Raw genomic sequence first — 7521 nt, forward strand, 5'->3', positions numbered from 1 at the left:
GCTGGCTACAGTCCACGGGGTCACAAAGAGTCAGACTCACAAAGAGTCTGAGTGACTAATGCTAATGCCAATGTCTTCAAGGTTCATCTAGGCTGTACTGTGTATCAGAATTTCATTTCTTTCTAATGTTGAATATATTCCATTGTGTGTAGACATCACATTAATAGATCTGTTCATCCATCTAAGGCATTTGGGTTGTTTTTTTTCTTTTGCTATAGTGAATAATGGGCTTCCCTGATACCTCAGTTGGTAAAGAATCCGACTATAATGCAGGAGACCCCAGTTCGATTCCTGGGTCAGGAAGATCCGCTGGGGAAGGGATAGGCTACCCACTCCAATATTCTTGGGCTTCCCTTGTGGCTCAGCTGGTAAAGAATCTGCCTTTGATGCGGGAGACCTGGGTTTGATCCCTGGGTTGGGAAGATCCCCTGGAGGAAGGAAAAGGCTACCCACTCCAGTATTCTGGCCTGGAGAATTCCATGGCCTGTATAGCCCATGGGGTTGCAAAGAGTCAGACATGACTGAGCAACTTTCACTTATAGTGAATAATGCTGCTGCGAACATTGGTGTACAAGTATCTGCTGAATCCCTGCCTTTAATTATTTTGGGTACATACCTAGAAGTGGAATTGTTGGATCATAAGGTAGTCCTATGTTTAGCTTTTTGTGGAATTTCCATACTGATTTCTACAGTGATACTGCAGAAAATTCTGAAAGAGATGGGAATACCAGACCACCTGACCTGCCTCTTGAGAAACCTGTATGCAACAGTTAGAACTGGACATGGAACAACAGACTGGTTCCAAATAGGAAAAGGAGTTCATCAAAGCTGTATATTGTCACCCTGCTTATTTAATTTATATTCAGAGTACATCATGAGAAACGCTGGGCTGGAAGAAGCAGAAGCTAGAATCAAGATTGCCGGGAGAAATATCAATAACCTCAGATATGCAGATGACGCCACCCTTATGGCAGAAAGTGAAGAACTAAAGAGCCTCTTGATGAAAGTGAAAGAGGAGAGTGAAAAAGTTGGCTTAAAGCTCAACATTCAGAAAACTAAGATCATGGCATCTGGTCCCATCACTTCATGGGAAATAGATGGGGAAACAGTGGAAACAGTGCCTGACTTTATTTTTCTGGGCTCCAAATCACTGAAGATGGTGATTGTAGCCATGAAATTTACCTAGACAGCATATTAAAAAGCAGAGGCGTTACTTTGCCAACAAAGGTCCATCTAGTCAAGGCTATGGTTTTTCCAGTAGTCATGTATGGATGTGAGAGTTGGACTATAAAGAAGGCTGAGCGCCGAAGAATTGATGCTTTTGAACTGCGGTGTTGGAGAAGACTCTTGAGAGTCCCTTGGACTGCAAGGAGATCCAATCAGTTCATCCTAAAGGAGATCAGTCCTGGGTGTTCATTGGAAGGACTGATGTTGAAGCTGAAACTCCAATACTTTGGCCACCTGATGTGAAGAGCTGACTCATTTGAAAAGACCCTGATGCTGGGAAAGATTGAGGGCAGGAGGAGAAGGGGACGACAGAGGATGAGATGGCTGGATGGCATCACCAACTCAATGGACATGGGTTTGGGTGGACTCCGGGAGTTGGGAGTCCAACTCAACGGACTCAATGGACATGGGTTTGGATGGACAGGGAGGTCTGGCCTGCTGGGATTCATGGGGTCCCAAAGAGTCGGACATGACTGGGTGACTGAACTGAACTGAACACCATTCTTTTAAATAATAGTTTAAGATATGCTACTCATTTATTTTTTGATGGTAAGACTTGAAGTTTAAGTCAGAAGACATGTCTATTCATGAGGAACTCACTGAGATGTTACAGAAAAGCCTGAATGAACTTTATGGCCAGCCCAATAAAACTTGAGAAAATAAACCATTTAAATCTAGCACCTGTTTACCTTGAAGGATATTCAAATTTATGTGGCTGTTATTCATTCATTTGCTCAATAGGGAGTTAGTTAGACTTCCGGGAGGGTGGAGGGCAATGTCCTACCTGCTCTGGGTTGTTGTTTTTAAATGACCCAGGTGTCTGTCCTTGAGGTGAAGTCCGTCAGAAGTAGAGGGATTTCCTTACTCTTTTTTCATATTGAAGTATAGTTGATTTACCGGAGAAGGCAATGGCACCCCACTCCAGTACTTTTGCTTGGAAAATCCCATGGATGGAGGAGCCTGGTGGGCTGCCGTCTATGGGGTCGCACAGAGTCGGACACGACTGAAACGACTTAGCATAGCATAGTTGATTTACAATGTTGTGTTAATTACTTTTGTATAGCAAAATGATTTGCCTCTTACATCTCCTACATTGGCATGTGGGTTCTTTACCACTAATGCCACCTGGGAAGCCCAAGCATATATATTCTTTTTAAAAAATATTCTTTTTCCATTGTGGTTTATCATAGGATATTGTACATAGTTCTTTGTGCTCTATAGCAGAACCTTGTTGATTTTCAATTCTGTATATTATAACGTATCTGCAATGCCAACTTCCCATTCTACCCTTCCCTCAACGCCTTCCCCCTTGGCAAACACCAGTCTGTTCTCTATGTCTGTGATTCTGTTTCATAAATAGGCTCATTTGTGTCATATTTTAGATCTCAAGATATATATGTAATATAATATGGTATTTTTCTTTCTGACTTACTTCACTTAGTATGATAATCTCTGTAGTTACACCCGTGTTGCTGCAAATGGCATTATTTCATTATTTTTTACAGCTGAGTAGTATCCATTATCGGAGAAGGCAATGGCACCCTACTCCAGTACTCTTGCCTGGAGAATCCCCGGGACGGGGGAGCCTGGTGGGCTGCTATCTGTGGGGTTGCACAGAATCGGACACGACTAAAGCGACTTGCCAGCAGCAGCAGCAGCAACAGCAGCAGCATCCATTAATGTATGTATCACATATTCTTTACCCATTCATCTGTCGATGAACATTTAGGGTGTTTCCATGTCTTGGCTGTCGTGAATAATGCTGCATGTATCTTTTTGAACTATACTTTTGTCCAGATATATGCCCAGGAGTGGGATTGCTGGATCATAGGTAATTCTAGTTTTAGTTTTCTGAGAAACCTCCATAGTTTTCCACAGGGCTATACCAACTTATATCCCCAGTTACAGTGTAGGAGGGTTCCCTTTTCTCCACATCCTCTCTAGCATTTATTTTTCATAGACTTTAAGTGATGGCCATTCTGACTAGTGTGAGGCGTTACCTCATTGTCTTTTTGATTTGCATTTCTCTAATAATTAGTGATATTGAGCATTTTTTCATGTGTCTATTGGCCTTCTTATTTCTTCTTTGGAGAAATGTCTGTTTAGGTCTTCTGCTCATTTTTCCATTGCTCTGTTTGGTTTTGGGGACTCATTTGCTCTTGATTACAATATAGCACTTTATTAAAGGGTCCAAGGGACACCCTGGTTTTGGAAGTATGTTTTTGACCTCCACCTCGGGCAGGTGGATCCAATTAATTCCACGAAGCAACTGAAGGCCAGTCTGTTTCTAAAATTATTGGTTTAAAAATCAGTCCATGCTTGTTTGCATCTGTCTTTGCCTTCAGAATGTTCTACATCTTCTCACAAATAATGGGATATACGTGTGTCTTCACTTTCACTTTTCACTTTCATGCATTGGAGAAGGAAATGGCAACCCACTCCAGTGTTCTTGCCTGGAGAATCCCAGGGATGGGGGAGCCTAGTGGGCTGCCGTCTATGGAGTTGTACAGAGTTGGACACTACTGAAGCGACTTAGCAGCAGCAGCAGCAGCAGGATCTCTCTCACATATATCACAGATAGGAGATAGTCCTCAATTCCTCAAAACCATGGGACAGAGAGCATGGTTAGAATATTGATATATATTTTAATTAAATACAGAGTTTAGTAACAGGAGGCTGAGACTCTTGACCTTATGCTTTCTAGCCCTAATGGTGCCTCTCAGAATCAGGGGACATTTGACTCAGGCCAGCCCTGTCCATCTCCAGGGGAAGTGGACTTTGAGCTTAGGGGTTGAGAAGGAGGCACTGAAGAAGGTGTGGCTCAAAGGCTGCCCCCCAGTATACAGGAAGGTGTATGGATCCAACTGTGCTTAGTTCAATTGTTTCCTATCCCTCCTACTACATGTAGCTTTCTTTTCTCTTACCAATTGCTTGGAAGTGGTGCAAATGAGAGCTTCCAAATCTGCTCTGGGCTCTTGTAATAAAAGCCCTGAGATTTTAACTCAGAGCCCTGAGGTTGTGAGTTTTATATCTCATTTGCTTTAGATCATCAGTTGCCAACCTGACAAATGGTGGGATCACCTAGGCAGGTTTTAAGCCATGCTAGTGCTCAGGCTAGTGCTTGACTCCCAAAGGTTTCCATGTAAATTGTGTGTCTGGGCCTCAAACACCCCAGGAGATTCTATTATGCAGCCAGAGTTGAGAATCACTGCTTTGGAAAGATTTCAAGGGCTGATTTCATTAATTCTCGCATGTTTTGGAGCCCTATATAGTCCTACCTGTAAAACTGGATCCTTTCTTCCATCTCTTTAAAAAGCATATGTATATATGCATGCATGCTAAGTCACTTCTGTTGTATTTGACTCCTTGTGACCCTATGGACCATAGCCTGCTAGGCTTCTCTGTCCATGGGATTCCTTAGGCAGGAATACTGGAGTGGGTTGCCATGCCCTCCTCCAGCGGATCTTCCCGACCCAGGGATCAAACCCATTTCTCTTATGTCTCCTGCATTAGCAAGCGGGTTCCTTACCACTAGTGCCACCTGGGAAGCCCTTAAATACATACATATATATGTGTGTGTGTGTATATATGTATGTATATATATATACACATACATGCTTTAAATCCACACACACACTCACACATACAGCAATCAACCTCTTTCAGTTCTGCCTTCTTTATGGAAGCTAACTTATAGTTCTAGTCTTTTTTCCCTCTAGGAGTCCCCCGAAGCTTCTCCCTTGCAGTTGAGCTATAATATTTTTTAGTTGGTGTTGGTCCTGAAGGCATATGGAATTACTTAGTGGTTTTCTGACTTTCCTTTCTGATTTAGGCTCTGAGATTGACTTGCTTGTCTTCATAGAGTCAATGACATCGTTTGTTTTTATTTCTATTTTTGAAGGTGAAGATATTTGCTCCTAATGCTGAGCAGATGCGCATCATTAATCACTTGGAAGAGAGCCCAGCAGAAAAGAGGAGAAATGTGCTGGAGGAAAGTGCCAGGAGGGCCAATGAGGATGCACTAGACTTGGCAGACCTGAAGTTCAGCGAGCTCGGTGCTGTCGGTGTGCCTGGTGGGTGAGCTGAAAGCTGTGAGGCCAACTGTTCATTTTAATTAATGCGCGCTGACTTCCAAACCCTCTTCCTGAAACAGTGGTGCAGACTCAGCTACCATTTTGAACCCCTGTTGCAGGCTCTGATTCTGGCACATGAGAGGCACTTGAAGAGTTTTTAAAACCTCCCAGTGCCAAAATCACTGCAGATGGTGACTGCAGCCATGAAATTAAAAGACACTTACTCTTTGGGAGAAAAGTTACGACCAACCTAGACAGCATATTAAAAACCAGAGATGTTACTTTGCCAACAAAGGTCCGTCTAATCAAGGCTATGGTTTTTCTAGAAGTCATGTATGGATGTGAGAGTTGGACTATAAAGAAAGCTGAGTAGCGAAGAATTGATACTTTTGAACCATGGTGTTGAGAAGACTCTTGAGAGTCCGTCCCTTGGACTGCAAGGAGATCCAATCAGTCCGTCCTAAAGGAAATCAGTCCTGAATATTCATTGGAAGGACTGATGCTGAAGCTGAAACTCCAGTACTTTGGCCACCTGACATGAAGATCTGACTCATTTGAAAAGACCCTGATGCTGGGAAAGATTGAAGATGGGAGGAGAAGGGGATGACAGAGGATGAGATGGTTGGATGGCATCACCGACTCAATGGACATGAGTTTGAGGAAACTCATGTTGGGAGTTGGTGATGGACAGGGAAGCCTGGCGTGCTGTAGTCCATGAGGTTGCAAAGAGTTGGACACGAGTGAGCCTCTGAACTGAACTGGATGCCCAGATGGGCTTCACTGGTGGCTCAGATGGCAGAGAATCTGCCTGCAACGCAGGAGACCTGGGTTCAATCCCTGGGTCGGGAGGATCTCCTGGAGAAGGGGATGGTTACCCATTCCAATATTCTTTCCTGGAGAATTCCATGGACAGAGAAGCCTAGTGACTTTGGGGTCACAAAGAGTCGGACACAACTGAGCAACACACACACACACACACACACACTTGCAATGGCTGGGTCACACCTGAGACCACTTACATTGGACTCTGAGGGTAGAAACAAAATTTAGTGGGTTTTTGATGTTCTCCAGATAATTCTACTGTGCAGCCAAGTTTGAGAACCAAGTGCTCTACTAGAATGACCAATGGCTGCACCTGGAATCCCTTGGTGAGCTCCAAAACCATCAATGCCCATGTCCTTATGGCCTGGATATTGGAATTAAGATTCCCAGATGATTTTCATATGCAGACAAGTTTGGGAACCCTCAACCTAGACCAGTGTGTCTCTAACTTCAAAGAGTATATGAGTCACCCAGAGATGTTGCACTGCAGATTTTGATTCGGCTCCTAGGTAACAGGTGGCATTTGGCAACAGTCCCCATTCTGGTTTAGGAAATCACAGCAGAGGACTGTCTGCTTCTGGGCCTTTTATGTGTGGGAATCACTTACACATAGGTGACTCCATCTTTTCAAAGATTGATTTACAAATACAACTGTCTTAGATATTTTTGACTTCTTTTTATCTAGTTCCCTTCGGAAGGAGCTATATGTTATGTATTTCTTTTTCAAACTAAAATCAGTTTTAAGATTATTTTAAGTGTTCACAATATTCTGATATATTGGGAGGCAATTTGGAAATGTCCCACAGTGAGAAATGGGGTCCTTGTTTTATTAATAGATTAGGAGTGTGTTGCTCCTAATCCTAATATGTGGATACTTACATTGGGTTGGCCAAAAAGCTCATTTGGGTTTTTCCATAAAATGTTACAGGAAAACACAAACAAACTTTTTGGCCAACCTAGTACATCTCTGTCTAAATAGGTTGCTTAGCTCTCCTTTACATATGCAGTATTCTGGGTATCTATTGCTGTGTTACAAATACCACCAAACCTTAGTGGTTTAAGCAATAATCTATTACCTCTCCTACATCTGAAGGTTGCATAGGCTTATCTGGATTTGCTTAAGGTTGCTCACGCAGTTCAGTCAGAGTGGCTGGGGCTGCAAATCTCTGAAGGTTTCGCTGGGCTGGGAAGCACCACAATGGTGTTGTCACTCCCAAGTCTGGTGCCTGAGCTGAGATTGGCTGGAACAGTTGAGGGCTGGCTATGCAGTGGTCTTGAGCTTCCTTAGAACCCATAGACCTCAGGTGCTCAAGTTGTTCATGTGTGAGCTAGCGTTGTTCAGAGCAAGGATTCCAAGAAAACCAGGCTTCCCTCTTATGATTAGCCAAGATGTTCCTCA

General features: G+C 43.3%; 1 long non-coding RNA gene across 1 annotated transcript in view; it reads left to right on the top strand.

Moving 5' to 3' along the window:
- The first annotated feature begins 2870 nt into the window (after positions 1-2870).
- The window catches only part of LOC104999570, a 5905-nt gene continuing 1254 nt past the window's right edge, over positions 2871-7521 (top strand). Inside the window, exons 1-2 of the long non-coding RNA XR_826617.1 lie at positions 2871-2908; positions 5129-5300. This is a non-coding gene — a long non-coding RNA (uncharacterized LOC104999570). The remainder of the gene's footprint in view (positions 2909-5128; positions 5301-7521) is intronic.

This window comes from Bison bison, unplaced genomic scaffold, assembly GCF_000754665.1.
Source record: "Bison bison bison isolate TAMUID 2011002044 unplaced genomic scaffold, Bison_UMD1.0 scf7180017864354, whole genome shotgun sequence".
In the NCBI taxonomy this organism is placed as follows: Eukaryota; Metazoa; Chordata; class Mammalia; order Artiodactyla; family Bovidae; genus Bison; species Bison bison.